This window comes from Simochromis diagramma, unplaced genomic scaffold (assembly GCF_900408965.1).
Source record: "Simochromis diagramma unplaced genomic scaffold, fSimDia1.1 OVJJ01000024.1, whole genome shotgun sequence".
In the NCBI taxonomy this organism is placed as follows: Eukaryota; Metazoa; Chordata; class Actinopteri; order Cichliformes; family Cichlidae; genus Simochromis; species Simochromis diagramma.
The window spans coordinates 206,160-218,155 of NW_024387332.1; the positions used below are offsets into that span (position 1 = coordinate 206,160).

Sequence of the window (11,996 nt, forward strand, 5' to 3'; positions counted from 1 at the left end):
ATGCACTGCTCCCAGTCCACTGTGACGAACTACACTTGTCTCCAGGAAAAACGTAACTGATCTGAAGAAGGATGAGGAGTTGAGTTCCCTTTCCTTGGTGTCGTCTGTGTGCCCACCCTACCGTCCCCTGTATGTAGTTGGTCCCGGTGTTGGGGAGTAACCATCATCACAAAATATAACAGTGTGCATTCCTGGCACCGTGTTGCCATTTGCTTTTATCTACTAAAATACGCCGTCGAACCTAAAATGAGGATTTGGCCCAGCTATTGGAAAATGATGTGTGTTACTACTTAATGGATTTGTAGGTTTGTGGCACCATTTTGGAGGCATACAGTGAAGCTGAGCTGGGTTAGAAGAATTACAAAAAGATCCAGTGACAGCCTGGCTGCTGTGAGCCATGCATGGGTAGACGAAGATGGCAGAGAGGGAGTCGGTCAAATTCCTTTACCCCTGCCTTTTGTTCCTGAAGACAACACTGTAGTGTGAAATCCAAATTGTTTTATCATTTCAGCAGAGAGATGTTTCATCTCTCTTAATTGAGACACAGCAGTCTGTGCCTGCATGCACAAATGAAATTCATAAAGCCAGAGGGAAGTTATAAAATAAAGTAAACAGGAAGTTTCAGAACTTAAAAATGAGTGATGATTCCCTGCAAAGAAAACTTTGTTCTGTGCTGATGCATCCTATTACTTTGATCAAAGGTACAGTAGCTGGTAGGCATGTTCATGCTGTGTGCAAGTCAGAGGCATCTGAATATTTATGACTGTGCAATGTTCACAGTTAAAATCTTCAGTGTGCTGTGCGGCATTGACTGTTTGTGTGCGTTAGACTGGAGACACTGCACATATTGGCCTGGACATTTGCAATGTGAAACTTAAATTGTCAGCCCTCTCCAATGTTCCTGAATGCCCACTAGAACACTGTATCAGGTGTTGTGGTCACACCTGAAACTGGACACACTGTGCTACTGTACTGATAAAACAACGGCATGAGAAGAAGTAAACAACAGAGAAGAGACTGATTTGGGGCGGCTGAGGCACAGGTGGTAAAGCAGGGCTCTCCTCATGTCGAGACATCTTTGGGCAGGACGTGCGTGTGATTTGGTGAATGAGAGTAGAAAGCACTTTGAGTCCTCACCAAGTATAAAGGTGATAAATAAGGAAATAGATTTAACTAACAGGGTATAAATACTTGTTTTGTTCAGAAAGTGTTGCACTGTAAGAGCTGCAGTTCATGTGTTCACTAAGAAAGCCTGTTTAAAGAAGCAACTTGTTAGACATTAAAAGTACCTATTAGGTCCTTTTTGTCAGGGTGTCGCACTAACTTTCATGCAGCACAGTAAGCAAACAGCTGCACATTAAACAACCAAAGAGAAAGATGTGTTGAAGTTCACAAATGTTATTAAACATGACAGATTATTACAAATAAACCTGGATCATTATTCAGATGCTCACACTGAGCCCACATATGCTCTCTCTACACACTCTGGCTTCCTTTCACAGTCCAAAGACACACATGTTAGCTTAGCTGATGACTCTAAACTGACTGTGTGTGAACGCGAGCATGAATAGTTGTGTGATTCTCTGTGTTAGCACTGCAACAGACTGGTGGCCCACGCAGGGTATGCAACACCTCTCACCCTGTGACAGCTGGGGCTGGCTACAGCCCACCTACGACCCTGAATTAGCAGGGACAACAACATGATCAACTACTGGTTAATTTACCTGCTCTTATTTTGAAAGTCCCTTCACAATTAGTAAACACTGGCTCTTCCTGTCTCCTGTTTTCCTGCTAGGAAGCTCTTTGGGCCACTGTTGTCAGACTCATTTCCACCATCTTGGACTGCAGTTGGTGATGGTGCTGCTGTATCTGCTCTGATCTGGAGGATCACTCAAACAAGAACCTGAAGCTGGTTGAGAAGTAAGTAAGAACTCTTGTCACATGCAATAGCGCCCTGCTGAATCAGCAGCTGGTTGACCTTTTAGGACATCAGAGGCTGTTATGTGGCTCTTGGATGCTATTTTATACATATTTGCATCGAGTTATTTGTGGTTTAACTCATTGTTACATTTTAAAATTAAGAACCATCTAGTGAAAAACTGTGTTTAACGTACTAACCTCCAAGCTGGAGCTTCCCAACATATGTTTGTGAAAGCATCTTCTTTAACCCAAAGCCTCACCGAGAAGTTTTGTTGCCTAAGCAACATTGTTGCCTAGCAGAAGCTGGTTCACCAAACCACCAAATTTTGAATGTATCGTTTTTGATTGTGGTGAAAAGTCTTTGAACAAGGAGTAACAATGTAAAACATTCTGCTACATTGCGAATCTTATTTAAATAAAAAAGTATATAATTAACTTAAAGATGAAGAATGGCCCTGTTTTATAATCATACCTCCTATTTTAGTTAGAAGATTATTGATTAAACAATGTGTTCATCATCTTAATGTTGATGTTCAAATCAATTTCCCCAAAAAGCCCACAGAGCGCAAATTTCCACCAAGGCAGCTCCCTCTCTGTGAGGTATTTCCTTTTATGGGTATATTATTATTAGTAGTAGTATGTGATCATTTTCTATATAATATTTTTTGTTTTATTTGTTTTTTTACTTTGAGAAGTTTTTAATGCAGTAAAAGCAAGTGTAGGCTAGACATAAGTTGTTTTTTATTCATGTGGCAGGGCATTCATTTCAATGGTTCGTAAATTCATTTCAATATTTAGGAAGAAATATCAAGTGAAAAAAGTTGTTTTAAAAAAAATATTATTCAGGAACATTAACAGATTCTAACCTGTTACTGCAATGAAATATCATTCCTTATATGCATATATGCTGTCAATATGAACTTATATATTATTTATTTAGCATTATCATCACTTTGACTCTGACATTAATCTATGGAGGTCAGAGGTCAGAGGTATTGCGACATGACAATATACAGCACACTTTTCAGGGTCATTGGTCGTGTCCAAATTCATGGGCTGCATCCTCCTGAGGCCGCATTTGTAGACCGATTACGTCACAGCGACGCGCCGAAGGCTGTCCAAATTCGTTGACTCCTCCGAATGCAGCCGACAAATGTGTCCTCCTTTTCCCCGAATTTGAAGGATGGGTTGGGTGTGTCCTTCGTGGCCTACCATATCCCAGAATTCATAGCGCGGCCCAGCCAAACTCCAGTTTCCGGCAATGGCGACTGCTACTAAGTTTTAAAATTAGTCTTACTAACCTTTCTGGGTCACAAAATAAACTTTTAACATATTTTCAGGCCAGAAAGTAGCTGTGCAAACTTCAAATATCTGCTCGGTTTATCAACATATGACATATTTGCAAAAGTGCTCCGACGTTTTCGGAGAAGTCTGCTACCCACCAGCTCAATAGCAAGCCGAGAGCTCGAGGGTCACTGAAGCCGCCGAGAACGGCACAACTCCTGGCACATCATTTTCAGATCACCGCGGACTTTTGCTACTCAGGTTAAACGTGATATATAAGTCACTTAGACAACCTAAAAATGTTATTGTTGGGCTTTTTTCAGTGTTTTATTTGTTCGTGAGTAAATCGGTTTGGCTGAGATTAAAGTTATTATATTAGATTAGATTAGATTAGATTAGATTAGATAAAACTTTATTAATCCCCCGGGTGGGTTCCTCCTTAGTTTTCACACAGCTGAATAACATCAAACAGAAAACTGATTAAACATAAGTGTGAGACGGTCGAGAGTTTACGCCAGTGTCCTGTTATATTTTAGACAGCAAGGAGCAGACGGCTGAGTTTATTAAACTCCACCGAGACAGCGGTGACGCTAATCTGAAGGCGAGACCGTCCAGTTTCACGGCCATTTACTTCCAGCCTACCCGACCTTCTGAGGACCCGGCCCAAGTAGATCACGAAGGCCGGGTCCTCAGGAGGATGCAGCCCATGAATTTGGACACGACTATAGTTTCTAAGTTAGAAGGCTTTTTGTCAGGATTTAAACAGTAAATCGTTACATTGACCTTGCAGACCTCAGTGGATTTTTAACCAGTTTTTAATGGACTGTTAACATGATCCAGTTTTACCAGAGTTTAACTCAAGCTCATGTTTACAGACAGAATGATGACAGCCACGCACACACTACCAAAAACATAATATATTAAACATTACATTGATCAAAAGGAATATGGCACCATTTCTTAATAGATTTATTAATCATACTAACAATACACATCTGCAAAATATGTATTCATTAACAGCATCCAGCCTGGCTCAAAGCCCAGAGGAGCGACTCTGAAAGAAGAAGAGCGTCTGCGAGTGAGACAACTACAGTGATACCTTTAAGCACTGGAGGAGCAGCAGTGAGACAGAGGTGAGTGTCTGCAGACGTCAGAGCACCGTCCATCTCTCCCTTTACTTTCTATGCTGCCTTCCCTGCATGTGTCCACTAACAGTATACACGCAAATGCTAAATATATTACATGCTTTTTAACATTTGTTCATAGCACTGACAAGAAATTAATAAGGAAATTTTAGATGATTCATAATTTGAAATTAGGACTATGAAGATTCAAACCAGAAGATGTCCTGTTTGTTTCGGAGCACTCTGTGCTGCTGGTTCGGTTTAATCGAACATCCTTCTCCCCTTGTGGCTCCCTGAGCCTGCTTCTGCCGGAGGTTTCTTCCTTTTAAAAGAGCGGATTTCCTCTGTCGCCAAAGTGCTTGCTCATAGGGGTTGTTTGATTGTTGGGGTCTTCTCTGTGTTACTGCAGGGTCCATATCTTACAACATAAAGCACCTTGAGGTGCTGCACTGTATAATTAAAACGGACACTATGAACACAAACTGGACTCCTCAGAAAGAAAAACAATTATGATCGATGTAAATAAAAGTGCACAGACAAGCTGGATGGATATAAAATTATATAACTACTATACTAATTATAGTTAATTATACTAATAATAATATTCTACTCTTAGATTCTGCTCTTACGCCGATGTGAATTCATATCAGAAATATTATTAGGATGACTAGCATGGCCAAAGTCGACAGACTTAATCTAAAGCCAATCATTTTGTTTATAATCTTCAGAACAGTAGTAATAGTGATAAAATAAAATAGTAATAAAATCATAATAACTCATAGTAATATTCTATAAAGATTTCTGGCTACAAAAATGATATTTTATTGCATCCAAAGTTGCTAATAATAAATACAGTAAATAAATCAGTAATAAGTCGAGCTGTAAGTCATGGACGCCTCCGCTGGCCTTTGATCCATGAAGCACAGCACACGTGAAACAAAGCTGAGCATGTTTTTATTCTATCCTGATATTCAATCAAAATCTGAATAATTATGTGCAAAGACAAATCATGACCAAACACACTGCACTGGGAGTAGAGTGCAGTCCAAAACATGCGAATAGCACGAGCCCCTCTGCTTATCTTCAGTGTATCCGAGTGGATTCTCCACCTGTAATGACTGTTGGTGAATCTGTGAGCGTGACTTGTTCTACACTCCACTGTGGCAGCTGCTCACTTCAATATGGTGCAACAGAAAAAACTGCTTCAAGCAATTTAATATTTATGTCAAATGTTCTTTGACAATAATATAATTTGAAGTGTGGCCTCACCCCGCACTCTCACTGCTGAAGCTGACACCAGCTGTGACTACAGAACAGATTAGGAATCACTGTCAACCTGTAGTAACTTTCCAAACTTTATTCCATGGAGCAGGATTCATTACATCCACGGATTAAAATGCAGAAAACTTCCCCAATGCTGTCTTTTGCTCACCATCAAATCACGATGTTTCCTGAACAAGAGCCCGAAGCAAACTGCACCAGAGACTGCAGATTTTCCCAAGAGCTTAAAGTTGCTGAGGGAAAGATTTAGGAAGAGCGCATATTTACTGCGATGTGCAGAACACCTGTTTCTGAACAGCTCCGGCCGCCCGCTACAAAACCTCTCTGAATTAACGGTTCAGGGCTCCGTTAAAGCCCTTGTTCACATGCAAATCCCTCCCTCGCTCCCTCCTGAAAGCCTCCATCACTACGTTGTTTCCACCAGTGTGCACAACAATGCACGCTCGCCTTCTCGGGGACTCATCGCCATGTTCAACACCGATGTCTCTCTCTTGCCGTCACTCATCTTTTTCTCCATCTATCTCACATTCTTGTGTAGAGGAGGGATTAGGCTTCAGGAGGAAAGACTTATCTGTGCTGTCAGTACAGCACCTCCGGCAAAACACACACACACACACACACACACTGCCAATATATTTATTTTGTACCAACTAAAAACAGCTTGTAGTTGCTCCAGTACCGATACAGTTCTCGGGGGGTGGATAACAACTCTGCTTACAGGATTAGCTGTATGTGAGATTCACAGGCTTCTTCTGAAGAAGTTCTGTGGGGAAACTTTGACAGTCAGAAGGAGATGAAGGCCAAAGTAACGTTCTCTTATGAAAACTGATGTTTACGGGGAAAAGAAAGAATATCAGAATACGTTGTTATTGTACACATGATCGGATGATGTTCAGTAATCAGACAGGTGCTGTTTTCATTCTGCTCTTGATTGTTTGACAAGTTATGGCAAACCTGTAAATTTGCATCTTTACTCAAACTCTGTCTGGACTCGTTTTCCGAACATAAAGAAAATGAGATGAAGGGAAGAAATAAAGATGCCGGTCGTCTCACTGCCTGAAACATCAGCAGCAGCGTCTCCTGATGTGTTAGCGCTCACTGCTGCTCCCTCCTGCTCCCTCCTGAGAAGCCTCTTTGATGTAGGCGCACCCCGCTAAACTGTCATCCACTAAATCCTTATTGTGAGAGTAAATCCCGACAAAAGCCACGGATATCCTCCGCCTAACACTTCTCTCTGGAAGCTGGTGTCCTCTGTTTCACATTCTTTGATGCCTCAGGAAACACCGGCACGCAAAGATGTGGAAGCTGAACATCTGAGCCTCTACAAATACTTGTTTGTAACTTCCTCGATGAGACTCTGCACACAGATCGAAGATATGAACATTTCTTTGTTGCTGTATTAACATATTCTGGACTGTCAGCCAACCAATATCAAACATGTCTGATAATATTCACTAACAACAGCACAACTGTTAAACACATGAGGTCACTGTAAACGTGAGAAGAGCAGAAATGTGAAGCAGTGGATTTGATTTGGACTTTGTCCCCTCTGAAAGGAAACAGCGCTGACAGAGAGGGGATGGCAGCAGTTATCATAATCACTCTTTTAGTTCTTAAACTCTTCACCATGCTGTCCGTCAGAATTGCACCTTACAATACGCCTCAGGTAAAATCTGACTTGTCATTTCTAAAATGAACTGACTGCACAGATGGTTACAGCGGCCGACTCCAGCCTTTCCTCACCCTTTGGTGGCTGAGTGGGAAATCCCAGAGAACAGAGTCAGAGTACAGTCACCATGTTGGTCACACATGCGGCGTTGGTGTTTGTGAATGCTGACCATGCGGTGCAGCATGCACTGCTGTCTGAATGTGTCAACCAACAACGCTTAAAGAATAAAATTACAAACAAATTTAAAAAATACATTTTCAGCATGTCTGTCAGTGTGTGTTTGTTTTTAACACACACACACACACCTCTTATCATTACTTTGTTTCTATGTGAGAGCCAGATAATATTTTTTGTCTAGACTGTTCAGACAAATTATCCCACTCACAAACACACAATCACAGACACAGCCGTTCACACAGGACACTCTGTCTCCCACTGAGGAGCGCAGTAAAAGCAAAAAGAGCATCTTCCTGGTGTGAGTCCTTGCTGTGCGTGCCGCACTGTGCCCACCTCACTGCTGTATTACCCACACACTGGTTAGTCAGGAAACAGCTCCCACGGCACTGAGTGGATGGAGGAGAGCATGTGCAGACAGCACTGTACTCACCGTGGTCAGGAGTGCTGCTTCCACTCTGTGCTGCCTCTGGATGTCTCTCTCTCACTCGCTCTCTCCTCTTCTGCTGCTCCGTCCGTCTCTTGTTGTTTTCCGTGCAGTCGCTGCTTGGAGAGACGCGCCGCAGCAAATACACACTCCACTCTGATATACTGCTCTGATGAAATAACTGCTGCGAGTCAGAGAGAGAGGCTGAGGAGGGGAGGGAGGGAGAGGAGGGGGCATGAGAGAGAGCTGTGTGTGTGTGTGTGTGTGTGTGTGTGTGTGTGTGTGTGTGTGTGTGTGTGTGTGTGTGTGTGTGTTATTACTGTACCACACATCACCTATGCAGTATGTGTGTCTCTGGATTCACTTTGGTATATGTACTGGAATGTGTGTGTGTGTGTGTTTACTTATTTGCTGACTTTCACACACACACACACACACACATGCACACACACACACACACACACACACACACACACACACGCGCGCACACACACACATGCGCACACACACACGCGCGCACACACACACATGCGCACACACACACGCGCGCGCACACACACATGCACACACACACACACACATGCACACACACACACACCACACACACACATGCACACACACGTTCCTGTACATATGTCAAAATGTTGCTGAACATGTTGTAAAGTCAACTCATTTCTGACAGAGCGACGACGATGAGGAACGACACACTAGAGCGTCAGGTGTTTTTGTCTGTGTGTGTCGCTCTGTGACAGGTGCAGAGAAAACCAGCTCCTGGCCCCACTCCTCCCAGTTTGTCCTCAGTAACCCCCATTAATATTTCGTCATTCCTCACAGTTTGTATTTGGAATCAAAACCTACTTTGAGCAAAGAAAAGTGAATAGAAAAGAATCCTGTCATTGTAATTGTCCCTGCTCCTCCACACAGTGATCATGTGCCAGGTGCATGCCCAGGAACGTGATGCAGCTGCTCTTCTGCACAGCCCCACTCGCTCTGCACCTTGCTGCTAGCACGCTGAAAACACCATGATACTGTGACAACTATAATGTTATTTGTCAAATATCTTTTCATCTCTCCAGTTCTAGTCGTATTTAAAAAAAAAACACAGATAAGATTACGTCTCTCACATCAATCCTCTTTGTAAATAGCCCAGTTTGGGCGCTCACTGGCCTAGCCATGTGTCTGTGACTCCTCCTCGAGCCTCTCATGTTTCTGATGTTGCTGTTATTCACTACATCTATCACTGGTCAGCCACCACCATTTTGTCCGTCTGTATCTGGAAGTCCCACAGGATCTTAGCTCGATCTCCACCACCCTTGGGGGCGTCTCCCATTTTGACCTCGAGACTTCCAGGTTATACTCGGCACAGATAAGATAAGATAAGATAACTCTTTATTGTCATTGCACAGTCATACATAGTACAGTAGTACAATGAAATTGGAAAAACTGTCCTACGTCGGCACTACATATAACACAACACGACACGATATGACACATCACAACGCAACAAACAACACAACACAGTATATTAACTTCGTATAAAAAAGAAGAATAAGTGTATGTGTATTGCACACTGTTATTATTGCACATTAATTATTATTGCACCTTGTTATAAATATAAATATTATTGTTATTGTTTTAAACATTGTTACCTCCCCCCTAAAAAAGTCCAGGGAGGCATCCAATCAGGTCAGCTGTTAGCATTGATCAAATCAAATCAAATCACTTTTATTGTCACATCACATGTGCAGGTACATTGGTACAGCACATGTGAGTGAAATTCTTGTGTGCGAGCTTCACAAGCAACAGAGTTGTGCAAAATACAATAATGTAAACAAGCAAAATACAAGAATGGCTACATCTGAAACTAATAAATATATGTACAATATATAATAGTATATGCATTTCTGGATGTGTATACTAAATATTTTTCTACGTGTGTGTGTGTGTGTGTGTGTGTGTGTGTGTGTACACATATTTTCCAAATTAAATAGAGTAAACAATAAATAAAATATATAAAATAAAATATACAGAGTGAGACATGTGCAAAACAGTGGCGTTACTGTACAGTATGGAGTGCATAATGTTAAAGTTCCAGTAGTGAAGCTGAGGTGTCTATGAAGTGTTCAGCAGTCTGATGGCCTGATGGAAAAAGCTGTCTCTCAGTCTGCTGGTACGGGACCGGATGCTGCAGAACCTCCTTCCTGATGGAAGTAGTCTGAACAGTTTATGGCTGGGGTGACTGGAGTCCTTGATGATCCTCCCTGCTTTCCTCAGGCACCGCTTCCTGTAGATGTCTTGGAGGGAGGGAAGCTCACCTCCAATTATCCGTTCAGAGCACCGCACTACTCGCTGGAGAGCTTTGCAGTTGTAGGCGGTGCTGTTGCCATACCAGGTGGTGATGCATCCAGTGAGGATGCTCTCAATGGCACAGTGATAGAAGGTCCTGAGGATGCGGGGGCTCATGCCGAATCTTTTCAGTCTCCTGAGAAAGAAGAGGCGCTGCTGCGCCTTCTTCACTGTTTTGTTTGTGTGTACTGACCACGTAAGATCCTCAGCCAGATGTACACCAAGGAACCGGAAGCTGCTCACTCTCTCCACAGCAGCGCCGTTGATGGTGATGGGGGTGTGTACTTCTCTGCACCTCCGGAAGTCCACTATCAACTCCTTTGTCTTTGCGACGTTGAGGGTGAGATGGTTGTCTTGACACCAGTGGGTCAGGGCGCTGACCTCCTCCCTGTAAGCTGTCTCATCACTGTTGGTGATAAGACCCACCACTGTAGTGTCGTCCGCAAACTTCACAATGATGTTGGAGTTGTTAGTGGCCGTGCAGTCGTAGGTGTAGAGTGAGTACAGGAGAGGGCTCAGTACACACCCCTGTGGAGCACCAGTGTTCAGTGTGATGGGGGATGAGGTGATGCTGCCCAGTCTGACCACTTGGCGTCTGTCAGACAGGAAGCTAAGGATCCAGCTGCAGAGGGAGCTGCTCAGTCCTAGATCCTGCAGTTTCCTGTCCAGCTTCGAGGGAACGATGGTATTGAATGCTGAGCTGTAATCTACAAACACCATTCTCACATACGTGTCTCTCTTCTCCAGGTGTGACAGGGCAGTATGTAGTGTCAGGGCTATGGCATCATCAGTGGACCTGTTGTGGCGGTATGCGAACTGTAGAGGGTCCAGTGAGTCGGGTAGTGCAGAGCAGATGAAGTCCCTGACCAGCTTCTCGAAGCATTTGCTTACGATGGGGGTCAGGGCTACAGGTCGCCAGTCGTTCAATGAGGAGATGGTGGAGGATTTGGGTACAGGGACGATGGTGGCCATTTTGAAGCAGGCTGGGACTACAGACAGAGAGAGGGAAAGGTTGAAGATGTGCGTGAACACTCCAGCCAGCTGAGCCGCGCATGACTTGAGGACGCGGCCGGGAATCCCGTCCGGACCAGTAGCTTTGCGTGCGTTCACCTTCCTGAAGCACCTCCGCACATCCTCCTCAGACACAGTGTGCGCACTGACGTCATCCGCGGTGCGCACACTGTCCGGTCTCATGGTGTTCGCTGTGTCGAATCTAGCGTAGAATACGTTTAGATCCTCACACAGAGAGGCCGTGGTCCGCGGTGTTCTGGTTTTCCCTCTAAAGTCTGTGATCGTGTTTAGTCCCTGCCACATACTCCGAGGGTGGTCAAACTGTTGTTCCACCCTGTCCCTGTACTCACGTTTGGCTGCTTTGATCGTCTTCCGGAGTTGGTAATGTGCGTGTTTGTAGTCCGATGTGTTCGCGGAGGCAAAGGCGGTGCTCCGTGCCGCCAGTGCCGCGCGAACATCTCCGTTAATCCAGGGTTTTTGATTTGGGAAGGATTTAACTGTTCTGGATGGGACGACATCTTCCACGCATTTCCTGATAAATCCGCAGACTGAGTCTGTGTATTCATCAATGTCCCTAGCAGCCACGTGAAACATTTCCCAGTCCGCGTGATCAAAACAGTCCCGCAGCGCAGACTCCGATTGGTCCGTCCAACAGTGCACCGCCCTCCGGGTTGGAGCCTCCTGTTTCAGCTTCTGCCTGTAGGTGGGCAGGAGCAGGATGGAGCGGTGATCTGATTGGCCGAATGGGGCGCGGGGGAGG

General features: G+C 44.1%; 1 long non-coding RNA gene across 1 annotated transcript in view; it reads right to left on the minus strand.

Moving 5' to 3' along the window:
- Positions 1–8,141, minus strand: part of LOC120718014 — a 141,297-nt gene extending 133,156 nt beyond the window's left edge. The window contains exon 1 of the long non-coding RNA XR_005692345.1: positions 7,886–8,141. This is a non-coding gene — a long non-coding RNA (uncharacterized LOC120718014). The remainder of the gene's footprint in view (positions 1–7,885) is intronic.
- Positions 8,142–11,996: the final 3,855 nt, after the last annotated feature.